This window comes from Myiozetetes cayanensis, unplaced genomic scaffold, assembly GCF_022539395.1.
Source record: "Myiozetetes cayanensis isolate MyiCay16 unplaced genomic scaffold, myiCay2020 scf17, whole genome shotgun sequence".
Taxonomy (NCBI): Eukaryota; Metazoa; Chordata; class Aves; order Passeriformes; family Tyrannidae; genus Myiozetetes; species Myiozetetes cayanensis.
The window spans coordinates 6,673,934-6,694,922 of NW_026087378.1; the positions used below are offsets into that span (position 1 = coordinate 6,673,934).

At 46.5% G+C, this 20,989-nt stretch overlaps 1 long non-coding RNA gene across 2 annotated transcripts in view; it reads right to left on the reverse strand.

Moving 5' to 3' along the window:
• The window catches only part of LOC126638554 (uncharacterized), a 1,011,613-nt gene that overhangs the window by 739,892 nt on the left and 250,732 nt on the right, over positions 1-20,989 (reverse strand). The window lies entirely within an intron of this gene.

The following is a 20,989-nucleotide window of genomic DNA, read 5'->3' on the forward strand; positions in this document are numbered from 1 at the left end:
GTACAGACTGCTGGCTTTTTTCCTTTGTATGTGTCCCACGAATGAACTATCCTCTTGCTTTTTCTGCACCACGATGGATTTCTTATAATTCACTCCCCACTTGGCATCACATGAAATCTTGGGTTCCCTGAAGTGAGAGACTGGTGCTTTGGTGTTTATGCTGCATCTCTGGACAGTGCCCAGCACTTCACACTCACTGTGGTGGAGGAACTGCAAAAGGAGTTCCTAGTGATGCTTAGGAACCCATGGTGCAGGAGGAGGGGTCTTTACTCAGCCTTGAGATTTTTTCCTGCATCAGGCTTAGAGACAACCTCAGCAGTGCTGAATCCCATTTCCTTCTCTAACATATCTCTAATAATAAATCAGATTTTCCCCTCCCAGACCCGGTAACAGAGCAGTTTTCTTCACAGACCTGCTCTGCTGCTCCACTCTGCCTCTTGAAAATCTAAGCCACTTACCCAAGGTTACACAGCAACTCTTTGGCTTCACACTAAGTGACTGAAATGCCCCTGACTGCGTGGTGGTTGTACTCCCATGTCTTCGGTGAGGAATTTCCTCTGGTGGTTCTCAGTTCATTAATGTGCTGCTGTCTGACACCACCAGCCCCCTCCAGCTGCCCCCAGCCCGCACAGCTGGGGACACCTGGGCAGTGCAGACCCCCTGCTCCTCGGGGGCTTTGCAGCCCAACCACGGACATCTGCTCTGAGCTGGGAGTTGGCACGAGAAGGAGTTTGGCCTTGGAAGGAATATATTTACTTTGTACAGCTTTCCTGTAAAGCAGCACTGGATGGAGAAACCCAACCATCTATTTAGTCTAGGAACAGCAGAGCATGCCAGTGCTTCTGGAAGAGCAACTCCCTCCTCCCACCCCCCTCAGTGCAGCTGGTTACTTGGATAATACTTTCCTACAGGAGGGAAAAAAGATATTTTATTCCTCCCTCTTGTTCATCCTTGCTCCACAGCACTAAGGCACTTGAAATTTGTCTGGCTTGAGAAAGTTTCTCACAGGTCAGGGTGGGGAGGGAGAACCTTTTGGTTCTGAAGAAATGAACATGTTTTCAAGCAGGAGAAAGCTCTCTTTGGGATAATTTCTGTTCTCCTCAACAGGATCTGCTGCAAAAGTCTGTCAGTGTTACTGCCTTGTGCCAGTCATGGCTAAACTCGAGTGCACACTGCTGCAGGCTTTGATTTTGCAGAGGGAGGTTCAGCCAACTGGTTCTGATAGCTGAGCAAAGGTTGACTTCTTGTAATCAAGTGAGAGGATGAAAAACACATGTGTGCCCTTTAACAAGAAATAACTGTTGTGTGAGTGAACCTGACGATAGGAACCTGCCTGTGTCAGGGTGCTGAAGACAAAGCAGGTGCCTCATCAGGCTGGGGAGGAGCAGACCACAGGTTCTCCATGGAGTTGGAGCCTTCATCCTCTATCATGAGCCCAGAGAAAACGTCCCAGGATTTATGAAGTCCCAGTCCCATCTTATCTCTCTGATCACAGAGAGAGCTGCTGGTCTGTCTTGCAGCAGAGCAAAGGGGTTGCCAAGGATGGTGTCTGAACTGGGAGGAGGGACTGTGGGGAGAGGGACTGGAGAACAGAAGATCCCTGAATGGAGGAGTGTAGAGCCAGATGGGTGCCCTGGGGAGGGACCCTCAGGAGAGGGAGCTAGAAGGCCTGATTGAAAACTTTTGTGAAGTGTTTTTGTGATAAGCTTCCCTTATCCCGTGTGTCCAGGAAGGAGAACTGTCATCATGGGGATTTCACAAGGCTGGTGTGCCCAGCAGACAGGCATAAAATCAGGGTATGGGTGTCCTACCAGGACAGGGTGCTGGCCAGACCCTACAGGGCACCTCGAGGCCAACTGTGTTTGGACTTTCTCAATTCAGATTGCTCAGGGCACACGTGCCCGGCTTGGAAACCTGACTCTGTGGGCTGGTGAACGTCCAAGAGAGGCCGTGACCCACTGCAGGCTCTGACTCCTCATTTAAACGCACTGGAAGCAGTCTGGGGGGTTTGTCCTCTGCAGACAAGTGCAGCTGTGGGGGCAGGAGCAGCTTTGCACCAGGCAGGGCTGTGCTGCCTCTGGGAAGGTGGCACGGGGAGCAGGGGGGCATGGCTGGTGTTCCTGGGATGGGGCCAGGAGGGACAGCTCAGGGCTGGGCTGGTCCTGTGGGGATCATGCAGTGCCTGCCCGTGCTCGGTTTGGCTCTGCACGGAGCTGACGTCTCCTGGTGTGTGTCACATTATGCATTATGTGATAATTATAAAAATGTGAAAATAGAACTCAAAGTACCAAGCAGGCAGCACGCAGCTTCTAGTGGTCCCATGTGTGTTTTCCTGCTTCCCCTCGGAGTATAAATGCCCCTTTAGAAAAGAGCCTCATGTTTAGTGTAAGGTTCTCATTACTTCATAGGGGTTCTTCCTTGAAGGGCCCTTGAAGCTGGATTAACTGGCAATGGGTGGCACAGTTCCCCTAGTACATAGTGATCCAGCTCTGCATTGGAAAGGGCACAGGGCTGTTGCAGTTGCTTTTTATTTACTGCCAAGTGCCAAAGGGAGTTTGATGTGAGCCAATGTAAATGCTGGGTCTGCCTTTAAATGGACGTTATGGGCTAAATATGGTTTGCCATTTGTTTCTCCCTATTATCTGCACAATGCCAGGTCCTCTCTGAGCCGCCTCCTTGGGGAAATTGCTAATTTTCTCTTATTGGGTGGCATCAGTTTGTTTTTTCCTCTATTTCACTGGCAACTTCCAAAGCCAGCACAGAGTGGGAGAAGTGGTGTGTGGTGGGATGAATATTTCTGTGCTCCCAGCAGACAACAGGATGTGCTGGCCTGTGCCACCAAGGCAGAGAGGAAACAGCAGCCAACTGTGGTGCTCCAGACATAACCCCAGTGCTCTGTGGGGTCCCCTTCTGCCTCTCAGAATCACAGCATGCTCTGGGTTGGAAGGCACCTGAAAGGTCATCCAGTTCCAACCCCCTGCCATAGGCAGGGACACCTTCCACTAGACTAGGTTGCTCCAAGCCCCATCCAACCTGGCCTTGAACACTTCCAGGGGTGAAAGCACTTACATGCTTTCAGTGCCAGGAGGAGACCTCTGAGGATGCTGGAACTTTGCTCCACAGTTTTGGGACTTACTGAAGTTTAGGCAGGAGGTGCTTTCCTTTCTTCAAACTCCTTTTTGATGTGGAAGTAAGAAGAACCTGAGGGAACATGAGTCCTGCTCCGAGACTTGCAAAGGTTTGGGCCATCAATATTAATTCTCTGTGATGTAAAACGATGACTAAGTTTTGCAGAAGGACTGGCAACCATGAGCTCAGGGCTGCAGCAGAGAATAGTCTGGTTTGCTTGGGAAGCACAAACAACAGGTTTTAACACAGCTGAAGGACAGGCAAGCATCTGTAGATGTGCTGTCCTATCCTGGAAGGAATTCTGTGCTTGGCAAAAAGGATTAATGCTGTAAATATATGTTTGTGTATGACCCTTATGCATAAAGCAGGTGAGAGTCAGTCAATTTGCTTTTTTTCAAGGGATATCTAAAATGGACTCTTTTGGACTAGCCTGAGGGGATTATCAGAGGCAAAAAATAAGTATACATGAAGCAGAGAAATTTTGCAAAGTCACCCAAACAGATAAGAAAAAGGATCAAATGAAACGCATTAGATGGCTGATTCTGTCCTCACCTGCTGCTTTTCTCCAGTTGTGAGAGAGTTACAGCTTTAGTTTTAAGCTCTTCTTTTATTTTCCCAATTTCTATACTGGCCTGTCAGCCCCTATGTCAACATCACCAGTTCTAAGCCTTGTCTTTAAATTTACAGTCACAGTCATAGGCTATTTCCAAGATAAGAAAAGGGTCGTGGAGCATCCTTTAGAAGCACCAAGCTAATAGAATATATTGGTGTTCATACTCTGGTTTGTTTAATGAGGAACATGGCCTTATTATCTGGTTTCTTGAGGCATATTCACCTGTACAACAGCTTGGAGAGTTTTAATTTAGTACCTGTTCTGTTATGTCAAAAATTACAGATTTTGGCTGTGGGCACTTATTTAAAGCCATGTTTTCTTCTGAATAAAATCAGGAGAGTCCTTAGGGAGTTCAAAGGGAGCTATGGAGCTGTACGAGAAGAAGGGGGCTGATCTTTCTAGATCTTGAAAGCAGTAGCCCTTTCTGGGTGGGAACGGCTGGTACTGAGAATAGGACTGTGCATTGCTGGGCTCCTTCAGGGTGAGAAAGGATTCCTTGTATTGGAAAAGGGAGAAGGGGAAGCTGGAGGGAGGTGAGTCTGGGTACTGCTAACAGAGTCCCCTTGCTGCAGTCAGAGGATCTCCTTACAGAGAAAACATCCCAGGCCATGCTGGGTGTTGTGTTACAGACAAGGGGGATCCCTCCTTTCTGAACTGGGTTCAGTTCCTGTTGGCATAAATTCCCGTTTGTCCTGGATAAACCCTTGTCATGAGTTGTCCTGGCACTGAGCAGACCCTCAGGACACAGTTGTTGGGAGCTGAAGGGGCTCCCAAGCCTGTTCAGTGCCCCCCTGTTCTCCTCCCAAGCCTGTCTGGAGCCCACCCAGAGCTGTGTCTCCCTGCCGGCACATCGTGCTGTCATGGAGCAAGGAAGGGCTTGGCTTTACCCTGCTCTTGGGTGGCAGGGACAGTCACACTGTGGCTGTTGGACAGCTCAGAAAGGGACAACCCCAGGGCAGCATCCAGCTCCCAGGTTGCTCCAGTCATTTCAGTCATCCAGTGTGCTTCTGAGAGATGGCCTGGAGAGAAGGAGTCTCAGGGAGGACATGTCAAAGCTTGGCCAGCCGTGCCCTATCCTCATGCCCATCCCATTGCTCCCAGCTCCCTAATTCTGGACAGAAACGTGGCTGTTGCATTGAGGAGATTCAAGGCTTACATTTCAGGTGTTAAGAATGAAAAAGGAGCTACTAATTACATCTCAAATGCCAGGCTGTGGTAAACACCCCTTCAAGGACAGGGACTGTGCAGTGCTGAGCACCTGAAGGGAGGAGGAGCAGGAGATCCACAGGGAACAGAAGCCCCTAGTGTGGAATTGTGGCCACTCAGAACTGCTGAGCTGCAAACACCTCTGCCTCCTGAAAACCAATTGCTAACATGTTTCTTTCTAAGACTGACCCCCCAAAAAATCCCTTATTCTCTTATTCAAGAACAGCAGAAACCAGGAGAGGAGGAGGGCAGATAGTCACAGCTGCTGAGGTTCAGGCTCTTGTGCCTTTGGGATCTCTCCTGCTTTTTGCTTCTCTCATCAACAGTTCCCACACTCTGTGGACACTTTTGTTTCACATGGAGCATGCTGCATCCATCCTAGGTGCTGAAGACAAACAGCTTTTTTGTGGGCAAAGCCACATGAAGAGACTTTGGGTGGTCGGAGTGGTCTTTGAGTGTCACAATTCAGTTTCTTCTGAAAACTGGGGAAGAAAGTGCTTTTTATTCTGAATCTCACTTCATGTTGTTGGGTTTCTGTTCAACACAGGCTCCGTGTGCCTTTGCAGTATCAAGAGGAGGATTCCAGGTACAGATCAGTTCAGTAAATATACTCCCTGATTTTTTTTAGAATTCCTAAAATACAGGCAATATGTCATTGTCAGGAGACAGCGATTCTCTTTAGTTCTGTGGGCTGACTGATTACCTGAAAGGTTTTTTTTGGAAGAAATTATTTGAGGGAAGGAGAAGCAGCATTATAAAGGATTATAAAGCAGGTACGATCTTCCTACCCACTGATGTAGGAAGCTGATATGTCATATGTGTGAAAACAAATGAGAACTTAACAAGAGGAGGGTATAATGACTCAAGAGAAGTTTTGGTTGTTACACAACCAGAAGTCCCAGGACCTCAGAAATATTTCAAAGCATCATATTTTTCCCTATTCTTTCAAAAAAATAAGCAAGGCCTCCTTTTAACATTTAATCCAGAGGTAATGCAGTGCTGTTTTGCAGTTTGGAACTGCAGCTTGTGTGTTGTCTGGTCTGAAATAGTTTTCTGTTGTGCAATTTTCAAGCAAATTGAGGGAAGGGAAATAAAATGCTGAGATTGTTTTCTTTTAAAGAAATATTATTCCCTGGTAGTGTGCACAGTCTTTGCACTTGCTGATTTTTTGCCACCCTTGAGACATGTGAGGTCCAAGAAATATGGTACTGGGGCTTTGTGATGGGTAAAAGGTTGCACTATCTTTTCCTAATGGAACAGACAGCCCTGAGATCTCTGTCCAAACCTCCTAGGATGAGTTAAAGAACAAAAAATTGTACTGATAAAATGTACTTATGTACTTGCACACCATCCCTTTCAGAGGATGTAGTGACACTGTTGTGACAGCACACAGAGAGGGGATGTGGTGCTTTTTTTTTTTTTTTTTTTTTCAGAATGATAACTTTTGTTTAAAAAAATCCAATCCTGTGAGGTGTGGAGGTGGTACATCCACGATAAGGACCTGTGGGCAATGAAGCTGCTGAAAGGGGTCGTTCAGGGCAGTGGCAGACCTGATAGTGAGCAGGGACTGAGGCATATCCCCATTGCTTGGGTGAAACTCTTCAGCCAGGTACAAGGACTGAGGAGGTCTCACTTCCAGAGACAGCTGAGTGTGGTTCCTGAGACTGCCATGGGATGTGGATCCATGAACAGCAGGCAAGCAGCAGGTCTCCAAGGCTTTGCTGGAGGTGCTGACTCCAAGCACAAGGAGTGATATGGTAGCACAAGATACTTGCTTTGTCGTGCTGCAAGTCATGTTTAGCCTCTTGGAAAAATTCCCAGCCCACCAGGAGTCATTTCTGACTAACAGGCACCTCTTAATCTGTCTTAATCCCCTCTATAATTTTACACCTATTTAGCCTCATCCAGATAAAACCCTTCAGTTGCTTAAGTAACGATTGAGGCTTTGCATCTCTGCTGGGAAATAAATATTATAATCTCCTTTTCTAAACAAGCAAACTGTCCCTTGATGAGTCAAATAACTTCTCAAATGAGGGAGTACCATGTCTGACAACAGATGCACTGCTAGTGGCCCAGACCAACCACAAAACCCCCAGAGAGGAGAGACACCAGCCCTTCCCCACCAAGCTCATGCCCATGGGCTGATTGCAGTGCAGGGAGCACATCTGGGCCAACTGTGGAAGGGGACAAACAATCCCTGGTCCCCGATGGCATAAACGTGAGCATTTCTTGTGCATTCCTGGTGGTGTGTTGGGAAACGCTTGTAAAAACAGAATACTGCAGAGATGCCACTGAGTGCAGACTCTAATATCTGCAAAATCTGGCATTGTCAGCAAGCTATAAAACATCCCTGCTAGTTTGCCAGCAGCTGCTCCCAATTTAAAAACACCCAAAGGTACACAAACCTCAGGGACGATTGCACAGCACCTTGTGCTGCCCCTTGCTCGAGCTGTGCCACTCTGCTCAGACAGAAAGACTTTGCTCAGGAACCTCTCCAAGAGTGTCTCTTTTCAATCATCAGACAATCACAATGCGACCACTTCCCCTTGGCACTGGGAAAGAACAACATGTATTATCCATCTGATGTTCTGCAGTGCTCCTGAAATTAGGGATGTGCCATGCTTTTGTGGGACCGGACTGTGTCGTCCGGAGCTGGGCTGAGCTTGCGAGGACTTGCAGAGAAGCTGGGCCCATTTTTCACCCACTGTGGAAAAAAAGTTGCAAGAGAGGTCTCTCGTATTGTGTTTCCTGAACACCACAGAGTTGCAGTTTTGGAAGGGGAGGAGTGAAGCCAGCTGTGCCTGCAGGCGCTCACTAGGAATAGCTGAGCACTGGATGGGAGCAGCAGCGTCTGTGTGGAGCACAGGAGCTGTTGCAGATAGCCATAGGAAGATTTGCCATTCCCAAATCCCAGCCCTGACGTTAGAGCTGCCCTCTGAGGAGGTCTCACTGTTGCACGTTTCTATATTGTTTGCCTTGATTACCCAGCAGAACAAACAACACTGAATGGGCAAGGGAAAGGTTTGGAGGTTGCTACACTGGCAGTGCCTGAAACACATTCTCCCTCCTTGATTTATCACCTGAATGCTTAGGGAAAAAGCTACCTGTGTACAGCTGCAGGAGGAATTCAGCCTCACTGAACTAAAGTTTTCTGATGTGTTGTCTGCCTTTCTGCAGCACAGGGAGTTTGGCAGACAAAACAGTAGTAAATTGATGGCTGTGACTGACAAACTCATGCCCTGTGTGAGTACAGTCTCTGGCCATTCCCCTCTGCCCCAGAAAAAGGTGTCAGAATTGACCTGAGTTGCACCAAGAGTGGTTCAGTTTGGACATCAGGAAGAATTTCTTCATGGAAAGGGTTGCCAAGCACTGCAATGGGCTAGTGGAGTCACCATCCCTGGAGATGTTCAAGAAATGACTGGACGTGGCACTCAGTGCTCTGGTCTGGTTGACAAGGTGGTGATGGGTCACAGGTTGGACTCTGTGAGGTCTTTTCCAGCCTAATTTTTTCTGTGATCCTGTGAAAGATTTCCAGGTTGGTGGAAGAGAGTGGAGCTCAGGGTCACTGCAGGTGGCACATCTCTGTTGGGTCATCACTGGGTCTCACTCTCTTGGAAGGGTCACCCTGATGGTTGGCAGCTCAAGGGGTCTATTGGATCCTCCACCAGAAAAGATACTCTGGGATCTCAACTGCATTCACAGAATCACAGAATCATTAAAGTTGTGAAAGATCTCTGAGATCATCAAGTGCAACCATTAACTGTTGTCCCCCTTCCCTCAGAAGCTCACAGAGCTTGGCTGTTGCTGGTGGGCAGCAGCGTGTGGCACCAGCACTGGCACTTGCTGGGCTGGGAACAGGAGCTGCACACTGGATTTTTTGGTTTGCAGGTTTCTTTCATGTCCCCTGTGTCATCTTCAGACAGGATTCTGCTCGTACCCTTTGGCAAGCTGCTGTCCCTCTTTGACTGAGAAAGATGGCATCTCACTTATTGGAGGAATGCCTTATTGGCTTTTTTAATAACAGGAAAAATGGCTTTTAGACCTCCAAAAAGGTAATTTTAAAAGATTTTTTTTCCCCACCCACAAATGTTCCTTTTTAAAGAAGTTCTCTGATTTCGAGGAAAAATAGAAATACCACTGGAAAATACTTGTTTCTTTAGGAATTTTCCTGAAGAATAACAAAAGTTGTTTTGCTGGAGCCTTTTTTTGTTTTAGCAACTTCAGACAATAAAGCAGATCATGGAATTTGAGTTGAGAGGTCAGTTTTCTTCATGTTTTATTTTTAAAATATTAGACCTAATTTTGTTTGTCATCTCTTTTAGTGATGCAGAAGAGATGGGCAAGCAGCATAATAACTGAATTTCCAGCCAGTACTGAACTGGGAGAGGCACTGCAAAGGGTGATGGGGAGACAGATGTGGTGGGATAAGACAAAATCAAACTGAATAAGAAAGAAATGTAAAGCAAATATAAAAAATATTGATATACTGTAAAAAAAAAAGGAAATAAAGAAAAATTAGGTAAAGAATCAACTTTAAAATTCATGGCTCTGGCAGTCAGGACTACTTAGAAAGCATGAAGAGGACTTGGAATGACAGTGTGAACTTGTTCTACAGCTTTTTGGCTGAAGACATAGGCATGGAATCTTGTACAAAAGAAAGCTAGCTGCGGGCTACACTTGGGGATGACACGAAAGACGTGGCTGTGCTGTTCTGTGTATGAACCTCAGCTATGAATGAGGCTTCTTTCTGAGCCACTGCATTCAGTCTGTGCAGCAGTGTATTGGTCACAGTCTGGACACAGCCCTTGGCTGAAAAAATTTGAAAGGAGAGTAGTTAAAGCGGAAGGAGCTGCTTCAGATGAACGTCTGGAAGACTGAAATCTAATACTGACCTAATCTCTCACATCCCCGTCACAGTGTCTGGGCTGGCTCTGGCTGCCGTGCTGGACAGCCATCTAGAGGTGTGGACGTGATGGGAAAGAAGAGTTTTGGGTCACTCAGATGTGCTGCAGGACACAGGAAGGGCAGGGAAGGACCTTGGGAGCACCAGCAGATGTGGCCGAGCAGGGAAACAGGAGCAGCCGCTGCCAGTGGTGAAATTCAACAGAAGTGTCCACGCTGGGAAGACCAAAGCTGGTCTGAGGCATAGACTGGGGCTCTGCAGAGGGATAGGGCCAAGAACTGGCCTGACCAAGGTATAAAACTCATTACTGGGTAGAGCTGGTGCTGCTTTCAGGATGTGTCTTTTGCTGAGGCAAATGCCGAGTGTGGTGCATCTGTTAGACCTCATAGAAGACTCTGGCTGGGCTAATAATATGTTCAAAAGCCAATGCCAAAATTTCAGGTCTTGGAGAAGGGTAAGAAAACATATGTGGGACATTTTGCAAAATTTTATAGCTGGCAGAAATGCTTTCAAAACAAGCAAACTTACTCTGGATGTGAGTTCTGGTTCTCACCGAGTCTCCATGAGGTTTTGGCTCTTCTTTCTTGATGGGAACATCAGTGATTCACCCTAGACCTGGGCCTTAGTGCTAGAGCCTGGCTTTCCCCCTTTGCTCTTTGCAAACCAAAGCTGTTTGGGAAGTGTAAAAGAGTAGTGCAAACACTAGGAACTATTGCCATCCGTTGAAGGGCCAAATTAGTGCTGACAAGTCCAGTCAGACTGGGGCAGTTGCAGAGCTTGCAAAAATTTTGGAATTGGAGCCACCTTGATCTCAGGGTTATGCCGGCATTGGTGTAGTTCCAAGAGTACTCTGGGGCTGCTGCTGATTCTCCCAGTTTCCAGGAGACTCAAGGGAATGACCTGGCAGCACAGAATTGCCAAGGGGCAGGTACTCCAAGCACAACCCCAGCCACTGTAACACGGGTCAGTAGCTTTTTCCCTTATATTTTTGATGAAGTAATTTGAGGGATTTCTTTTTCTTCAAAAACCCATCTTTGAGATATTATATATTTTCAGCATTCAGCTTTTTATTATTATTTTTATTTTTACTTAAAAAAAAACCTTTATCTGTGAGTATAAAAAGCATTAACTCAGGAAGTGGCCTCGGGTCAGGCACAGAGATGTGTCCCATTAATGAGTTGAGCACTTTGCCTTTTCAGTGATATAAAATTTCCAGGAGGTATCTGGCTTATGAGTCAAGGCTGAACATCATCTGCAGATCATCAAACCTGTCAGCCCAGCGCTGCTTTGTGCAGGAGGAACTGGTGACTGTGTTAACAGACGGGTGAGAGATGGTTGTCCCTGCTTGGAAGGTGGGGGCAGCTTTGGGAGGGCAGTGACTTCTTGGGCAGATGACATGGTCAAATATGCACAGAAGGAACGACCTCAGTCACATTTCACCCCCACGCCGATGAGCTGCGTCAGGGCTGTCATGCAGACGCAACAAATCTCCATGTGAGGACCTGAGGTACAGGAGTGAGGCACGTGCTGGAACGACTCTGTGAGCTGGAAAGGCTCCCTGAGTGGGCACACCAGTGCACCTGCAGCAGTGGCAAAGGCCCAGCTGGTCAATCAGTTACTGGTGTTAACAAAGTAGGTTCAGGATTCAGAGTGTGTGTTGTGGACCTCAAATGAACCTCCACCGTGGGCTGTCTAAAGACATCCACTACCTTCCAGATGCCCTCTCTAATGCAGAACTAACATCAGGTTGGCAGCGCTTTGGGATGCTCTCAACTCTAAGAAAAAATAGCAGACCTGATATAGCATCCCAAATAGGGCTACAATTACAGGATTTCTCCTCTGGCTCTCTCTCCTTCTCTTTGCAACTCTCTCAGCATGGAGGTTATGAGATGAAGCAGTGTGGACGTGCCCCCAGGCATGCAGGGTTGGAGTTAACAGAGGAGCTAAATTTCAGGGGCGTTCTGTTAGTCTCTGCTCTATTCAGAAGGGGCTGTCTGTTTAATCACTGACTTTCAGTGATTTATAGAGGGTTGGTTAAATGTCCGTTAAAGTCAATGGGAGCCTTTTGATGTCAGGACACTTCAGCTGGGTCCACAGTCTGCCCTTTTTTGTAGCATCTGGGTATGTGGCAAGCGAAAAGCATGAATGATAAAGCGGGCAGTGAAAGTAAGGGAGGGCTGAAAGGGAAAAGCCTTCCCTTGAACAAAAGCCTGGCTCAAAGGTACAGTGTTTTCTCAGAGCTCTGCAATGCACAAACTGTTGCTTTCTTTTTCGGCTTTTCAATGTTCTGTTTTGTTTTTTAACGGACAGTCTGTTCTCGGCTGTTGTTACTTTTAAGTACTGCAGCCCCCATTGGTTGGGGGTGTTGTAGAAATGACTTCATTAGCATTTATTTAGATGTCTGCCTTAGGAAGCAGCTCTGATTGACGTGGTCATTGTCTGGGTTTCCAAATGACTCCAAGGCTGTACTTATCTCCATTATGCCATTCAGTTTTAAGCAACTGTGATGGTTTTGGATGTGCGTTGGAGCTGGATATAATCTTCAGAACATTCTTCAAAACTTAATTTTCAAAAAAGTGACTTTGGGAGAAGGGCTGCCTTTCCTGTATAAAAAGTTGAGTTAATGGATGTAGAGAATTTACAAGTGGTACCCTAGGTGAAGCACAGCATCCCAGCTGGAGCTGGAATCAGAACAGAGGAGATCCCGAGTCCATCCTCAGTGTTGAGTCTGCTTTTTTTTTCGTATACTTCTGGCCTAATGAAACAGTTTCTAGATGCCACGTGGACAAATGAGCCAGATCAAACAACCTCTGGCTGACACTCGTACCTGTTAAAGGCCAAAAAATTACTCTTCCATCAGCAACATGTGAATGTTTGGCACATCTGCATCTACAGCCCAGCAACAGCCATTTCGAGATGTGTCCCTACACAGTGGACTCTGGGAAGACAGACCAGGCACCTGTGAAATCTGTGTCATTTAGGGGCAAAAGCCCATTCAAGGGTGACATTTTGCAGAATCCAGGCCTATTTTGGCATCTGCGAAAACTCTGAGAGGGTTTTCCACCTCTGAGCTGCTAAAGCCTAAAAAAACCTAATCTGTTTTCTATGCTGCTCTTTAAATAATATCAGTGATAACTCCATATCCAGATACCTTTCTTTATTTTCAAGATCCTTCACAGGATGCTGAAGGGAATGTTGAGGGGACAGTCACTGCTCCCAGAGGTGTCTGGATTTCCATGAGGAATGAATTGAATCCCAGAAATGCAGTTCGATTCTGCAAAATGCTGCATGACTTTGGCCAGCCTGTATTTCTGTGGATAACAGGGTTGTTGTCAGCTTTTTAGCACCTTGCAAGTCAGGAGCCCATGTGGGGTGTTGGCTGTAAAAGATGCTGTGGAAAAACAAAAATACATGTTTCTTACAGGGCTATTGGTGCAGGATTATTACCTAGAGAGGAAAAGAGGAGAAAGCGAGTAGATAGGAGCACCTTACATCAGACACATGAAGCACAGGCTGTTTCACAGGGGATGGGACAGCTGAAAATTCTTATTCTTTTCCTGTTGGTGGATCAGATTCCTTCGGTAGAAAGAGGGCAGGGTGCCCCGGGGAAATATCTGCGTAGCCCGAGGCCCCCTCTGACATCAGGTCAAACATTCCGGGTCACATAACTGAAGGCTGCAGCATGAAACTTAATATTACAATGGATCAAGTGCTTCTGGCACATGGAGCTGACGTGCTCCTGCCCAGGCAGACTCAGCAGGCAGATGGGGAGAGAGCTCAGCCATAGCTGAGCACAGGGCTGGAGTGGGAATAATGGAGCTGACGGGAGAATAAACCTGAGCTGGGCTCAGGTCAGCACTGGTGCATCACCCACTGCCAGTGGAAGGACTGTGGTGGTGGGAGATGAAACTTGGCTGGGGTGGAAGCGGGACAGGGAAATAATGTTGTGATGTAGGGAACAGTTTTCTCTGCCCTGGACGGAGCAACAAAAAAAGCTTGGGGGAAAAAAAAAAAGTGAGCCTCGATATGCCCGACAGGAGGAAGCGACACCTTCATCTCGCCCAATGCCAAAGTCTAAAATCAAAGCCTATTAAATGTTTAGATCCTGAGAGTGAAAAAAAATAAATACTGATCATATTTAAATGTGTCTGACAGGCATTGCAGTGAAGAGACTGATCCTGCACCAAGAATGCGAAGTGGTCTGTTCCCTTTCCCAGAAAAGTAAAGCCCAGTGAGTTGCCTCCCAACCGCATTTTCAAAGCTCAAATCACTTTAAATCAATTTCTGCTGCAGATGTCCAAATAAGCTCCAGTTTCTACCAACTCTTTTCAGTAAAAATAGCTTATCCTCTGACATCTGGGAAAGGTGAAGGTGTTACCAAGTATTGAGCTGTCATAATCGCTGTCATCATTTAATTTCTGATTGTTTAAATTCCCATCAGTTAGATTTTGTTCTTCTTTTGTGCTTATTACCATCTTCTGCTAGAAGCAAAAGAGTGTGGCTGATGGGGAGGACTCCCATTTTCTGCAGAAGTGGCATGTAATGTTTTACAAATGCATTCCCTGCCTGCAGCCCAAAGCGCATTGCAGGCTGAACTCTTTAACATCTTGAAAGCTCAAAGCAATGTGGAAAAGTACAATTGAACAGCAAAACCCAAAGCGATTTTTACTGCAGAATTGCTAGTTCACCTAATAAAATGCTCAGGATTCTGAGAACTTTTAAGACCTTCTGAAACTTTATTGCCATTTAGGTTTTGCCTCTGGTTTTTTGTATAAATGAAATCCAGATCTTTAGGATGATATGGTGTCAGCAGTGTTAATATGTGTTATCTTGCAGAGTGAGGCTGCTGGTGGAAAGTGCTGGATGTGAGCAGAGTGAATCTTTGAATCCTAGAATCACAGAATATCCTGAACTGGAAGGGACCCACAAGGATCACTGAAGTCCAATTCCTGGCCCTGTGCAGGACACCCCAACAACCCCACCGTGTGCCTCTTGCGGCTCAGGCAAGGTGCTGCTGCCACATGTGCAGTTTAAATCTTCTCATTTTCTCTCTCCTCCTCACATTCCTCAGACCTTTTTCTGAGGAACCTTGTTTAAGGGTATCTGTCCCCTTTCAGACTTTCTTCCCTCCACTGAAACCGATAAAAGGCTCTCCATTTATCTCTGATTCAGGTTCTATAGGTTTTGACCAATTCTTTGCTATGTATCGAGTGCTTTTCAGTGAGAGCAATTTAATTACTATTATGAGCCAGTATCTTGTAAACTTGTTTCTTTTGGAACCCTTTTCCAGTCCCCAAGAACATTATTTCCATGCCTTTATTTCTCTTGGATGGGCTCTCGCATTGCAACTGCCCTGGGTTAATGCTTGCTGAAGTCTGAACTGCTGGTTTGGCTGGGATTATTCTCCATTGATCACTTTCCAGTAACTCCCAGTGACTTGGTGTCCTGCAGGTTGGTATTTGAGCTCTGCCTTCCCTTCAGTTTCATTAGTATCCCTTTGATTTCGCTCTTTGCAGTCAAGTCGAAAGCTCTCACAGAGGTAAAGGGATGTCATACATATTACATCTACAGAAATTACAAATTATTCATCACAGCTAAATTCAAAGGCAGCTCTGTCATCTCTCCTACTGCTTCTCAGAGCTGCTCCCTTCAAAATCCCGAAGCCTCCAGAGTAAAACAGCTCTGGCTGGGAGAGGTTTTTCTTTCAGGCGTGACAGAAGGAACAGAGCTTAAGAGGGACAGGCCAGGATGTTTTAATCTCTTCTGGAAAGATCAGTGGTCAAGGCAGAAAATCATCTCACAAATGCTTCTAATGGTGAGATGACTGAAAATCAAGGCAAAACCCAGATTTGTCCTTAGACCTGGAGCAATCCTGGTCGGGAAATCCTTCAGGGACACATTTCTTAATTATGAGCTTGGACGATTTCCCTGGCTTTGGGATAGAGAGCACTTCTCTCAAGTGCTGTTCACTTGGGACAGACAGAGTGCAAAGGGTCCTAATATTTAATTAAAAACATACCCAAATTCACATTTCCCTGAATTTCTTGTGTCTGCAGCACTGGCCAAGAAATCAATTGCCTCTTTATACAGGTGCTTTCAGGGACTTCATATGGGCTTCAATGGGCTCCCTATGGTGGTGCAGACTTCCTAGCACTTGTCCCTAAGGGATACTATGACGTGAGATGGCTCTTACACACGTGGCAGCACTTCATTCATGTGCTTTTTTGGTTTTCATGTCCAAATTCCCACTATAACTTTCTTCAGGCAGCTCTTATGGGCAATGAGGCTTTGGGAGGGATACAGATCCCATGAGGTCTGTATGCCCAGTGCTCCCCATGAATCCCTGATAACAAAACCTGCCTTCATACAAAAACTATAAAAAATGGCTTAACTGACAGGGACCTGGGTTAAGTTTAACCACCAAACTTTCACTTTTTCTTCTGTTTTCTGTGGAGGAGACCAGCTTACAAAACACATAAAATTTGATTTGAGTTTCAGTGAGTCTTGTAACCAGCTAAATGTTTTATTTCCTACCCAAAAAACACTGCAGCTTGAGTATGAGCAGGGCTTCGGGGTGACCAGATCTGATTCAGCCCCTCATTTTCCTCAGCAGCCCCACAGTGAAAGTGGTGCCAAATGGCAAAATAGCGACGTCTTGGGGATGGATTTTCATTTAGGTCGGAAAAACTGCGATTTTATGTTCCCCAAGGAAAAAAAAAAAAAAGGCAACCAAACTCAAACTCCCATATGTTGTATCCTGCATCGTGTTGTCTTTTTGATAAAACTCCTTTCCTCCTGTCCCCCTGCCCCTCGCAGAGCCCAGCACTGCCGATCCCAGCCCAGGAGCTGCACCCGCGGCCCTGCACGTCAGCAGTGGCTGCCGAGGGGTGGGGGGCGAGGGGGGCTCAATATCGGCTGACCGGGGCGTGCTGTTTCCACAGCAACCCCTGCCCGTGCCCTCTGGACCCCTGTGGCTCCCCGACAGCCAAGGGGGCTGGGAAGGCCGGTGTAAATCTGCTCGAGATGGAGCGGCTGCCTGGTGCCCCCCCGGTACCCTCCGATACCCCGGAGAATCCGTGCTGGGCTTAGTTGTGGGTAAAAAGGGAAAGAAATCTGTCCCCACAATAAGCCACTGAGTGTGGCTGCTTGACAACCCCCAGCCCTTGTACCCTCATGGCATCCCTGGAGGAAGCGGGTGGGATATTTTGGGGAGCAGGTTCAGCCTCGGGGACCTGCCAATTCTGGATGTTTCAGACAGTGGGGAGCTGCCAGGAATCGCCTGTGGGGCCAGCAGCTGCCTAATCCCCCTTTTCCATGCCATTTGGGGAAAGATGGGCTTTTGCATGAGATTATGGCTATGTCCAGGCTCCCCTGTAAGAAGTGGAGATTCAAGCAGGGTTGTAGCTGGTTATCCCTTTTTGCAGGTGAAACAGCTTGGCTCTTTCCCTGGGACAGAGGTGGGGTGGGGAGAGAAGACAAGGCCTCAGATGTGCCCTGGGTGCAGGTGAGATCAATCACTCCACTGAGCCCCTGCAGCTGGGACTGAGTCAGTTGGGAGCCCAGAGAGTGCCAGAGCCTGGGGTGAGTGGAGCAGACGGCTCTCCAGAGCAAGGTAAGGCTGAACTGGACTTTATTTCAATTTCCTTGAAAGGTTTTATGATGTTGGTAGAGTGCTTCTTGCAAGGTCTTGCATTTGTAGCATTGGTTTTTGCTGGTTGGAGAAGCCAGTGAGTGAAGGTGTGGAGCTCAGGCTGGTGTTGGAGGAGCCCAGGTCAGGGGCTGGTGTTGGAGATCTCTGAGGTTGGTTGTCTTGGTCAAAGCAGTCCTGGTTTTGCTGTGGTGGTAGAAGTTGGACATAGCTACTTGAAGGACTGAGTCTTAGCAGGAGGAGCTAGAGAGGGGAGTGATTTAATGCCTTGGTGTCTTACAGGGAGTGCTGTGGAGGAAGAGTTACGGCTGGATTTTCTTTTTTTGCTGCGGTTGTGCTGCCCCCTTGTAGAAAATGTGAAATTTATGAGTGTTCTCTGAAACGGGATTATTTTATCTCCCTTTTGCAGAGTTGCAATGAAATATGAAACTCATGGTAATGGTTTTCTATTTCTGTTACAAATCCCTTCCAAAATGGATGCATTTTACTGTATGAAGTTGCTTGGACTTCCCAAGGGCCCCAGCTCTGCAAAGCAAACTGCAGCCGCCTGTCCTTATGTGAATTCTTTGTAGGGTCGAGACCTGAACTGGTTTGGGGATTTTATTTTATCTGTTTGCTTGGAAAAAGGGATCTGTTATAAAGATATTAGTGCAAAAGGCACTAATTCCTTTGAGAGTTAGCGAGATGAAATCAGTGAAATAGGACTTTAGCCTGGACAGGTGGGTTGGACTTGCTGCATTTTGCCGTGGTGCCTTTCCTTGGGCTTGTCCCAGTGCTGGAGGGAATTTTTGGTGGAGCAGCTCCCAGTCTGATGGCTGAGGTAGCACATTTCTCTGTACCGTGGCTCCGGTGGTGTCTAGACAAGAGCTGGTTACTGCCCAGTCATGTTCCCGAGGCTGACTCGGCACTGCTGTGGGCTCAGCACCTGAATCACACAAATGCAGGAACTGAAGCAATGGCTCTGATACAATCTCATAGCACAACCAGCTGGAGCTGCAGGCTCTACTGTTACTGTTTTAGCCCCAACCTTGTTCACCCCAGACCAGATCACTGAGTTACAGATTTGGGTAGGTCAGGATTTAGAGTTTCACATCCTAAATCTGATTTTTTTTCCCCTGATCACTTGAGCTGTTCACTTTTCTCTCCTGATCCTATTTGTTTCCTATTACTCGGCAGCCTCTCAGAAATGACAGTATCTACTGCGTGATTTGCATTAGACAAGTAAAGAGTTCGTGGAGGCTTGGGAATTCTGTATCTGCTTGGGATTCACACCGAGGTATCGGGATGGAGAAATGCAGTAATAGTTTATCTCCCTCTTATGGCCGAATTGCGAACAGCCACGCTGTGAAAGGGAGAGAAGGGAGCAGGGAGTCCCTGCACTTGTAAACCTCGGTGGTTGTGCACAGGAGAGGCCCTGACTGCTCCCGAGCTGTTAAGCTGAGCTCCCTTTAAGAAAGCAGGGTAAAATATATTTTTCACTACAGTATAAACCACAAACTATCTGTGACAGAGTTAAACTGCTCCAATCCCTTGTGAGTTTGAACCAGGAACTGGCTAAATAATCACAGAATCGTCAAATGGCTTGGGTTGGAAGGGACCTAAGGGATCACATGGAAACGGCAGCTTTGTTTCTGCTTTGTTTGGTGAAATCTGCTTGAGTCACTCCCTGACTTGCCAAGAGATTTGATACTGGTCAGTAAAACAGCTGATGAGGGCAGAGAAGGGCTGGGCTCAAGATTTGACTTACTGAGTTACTCCTTCCACGTCACTCAGCAGCACAATGGTGAGATGTCTCCAGAACTGATTATGTTCAATTCCTGCTGTGGTTTGAGCCTGAACTGAACGACCCAGTCAAAAACCTCCTCTGCAGCTGCAAAAGGGCTCGAGGAATCCATGTGCCCAAAACCCACCCTCAGGTGAAACTGGTCTTGTTGAGATGATCAGCAGCTGTGGTGGCTGCCTTGCTCTGTTGGTAACCTGTTCCAGGTTTTTATCTGCATCTCTGGAGTTGTTATCAGAACAGTTACATAGCCAGAGTCTCAGGAATCATCAATTTGTTTTATGTAAGACTTGCATGAAAAAAAAAATCAGAAAATTCCTATTAATAATTTACAGTAAGTATCAGTTTTACTTCAAGAATGTGTTAGAAACACATTATTCACCACCTAACTCCTTCTCAGTACTTGTAATTAAATTTATCTTGGACTAAAATGTGTATGTTTGTAAAAATAACTTGGATTGCTTTGTGTGTTTGGTGATATGCATTACATTTACATTTTTCAGGAATAATGGGAGAAAGGCAGTACATTTCTGCTCTCAGTTTTTCTAACATGACAGCACTTGGGACACTGTCAAAGGAACAGACATCAGAACTGTTGTAAGGCTGCAGTCCAGGGTTTGATAGGAAAGAAGGGAACATAGATGGTGTGAAAGTAAGAAAAGTTCTGCAGTGCTGCAAGTGCTGCTTGAACTGAGATGTCTGCACAATGTGAGAACTGCTTCTTGAATTTGAGTGTCTTAGGCCCCTCTGCCTCAGCAAACTCCTCAAACTGGCTTTAACACATCCAGCACAGCAAAAACTGAATCATGCACTAACTTTAGTCCAACATTCTGCTACAGGAACAGTTTCACTTCTACAGTGGGTAAAAACTTGTTCTTTTGTTCTGTGTGAAGACTTCTCTACTATCACTGAGTTATTGGGGCTGGAATCCTGATTGTATCAGTCACCAGGGACAGATGTTTATCATCAAAGGGCTCTTCCTACCTACCATCTCTTCATCTTAAGTTTTGTCACTGTCCCATTATGTCAGGTGTACTTCCAAAGCTTGTTACTCCCAAGGCTGTGATCTAAAGCAAGGACTTTGTAGCCCAAACATTAAAGCCTATGATCCCAAATGTGGATTGGCTGCCTGAACTCATCTGGTGCTTCAGCTCTGCCCTGAAGGTTCCCATAGTCACTGCAGCTGTGCACAGGCTGAGCCCCACAAAAGGCACAGCAGTGTCAGTGCTCAGTTCAACACAGCAGCACAGTCAAGAGAACAACGGAGGAACCCACAATGGCTGAGTCTGTTCTCCTTCACTCATCTGCTAAAGCACTTGTCAGGTAGGAAATGCAGGTTCAGATTCCTTCCTCACTGCAGTGAATCCAGTTCTATTTGCTACTTTTAAGAACTGGTGTCCTTGCTCCCTGACTACTGCTACTGTAATCCAGAATTTGCTTAAGCACAGTCAGAATCCTTTTAATTTTCTCTTTCTAGACTCTTGAACCGTTTTCCCCCCCAATAAATGGCTCAGTTTCAAAGAAGTGGTTGAGACACCCTATCAAGGAGGTTCATCTTTTTCTGCCAAGAGCTGTCCTTAAGGCTCTAAGGAAAAACATCTACTACTGATTTGGAGAGCAGTCTTTAACCACCAAATCAACATTAAGTCCTTTACTCATACAGCCTTCATGATATTTTAGATTTTTTTGAGACATCTTATATGGAAAGGA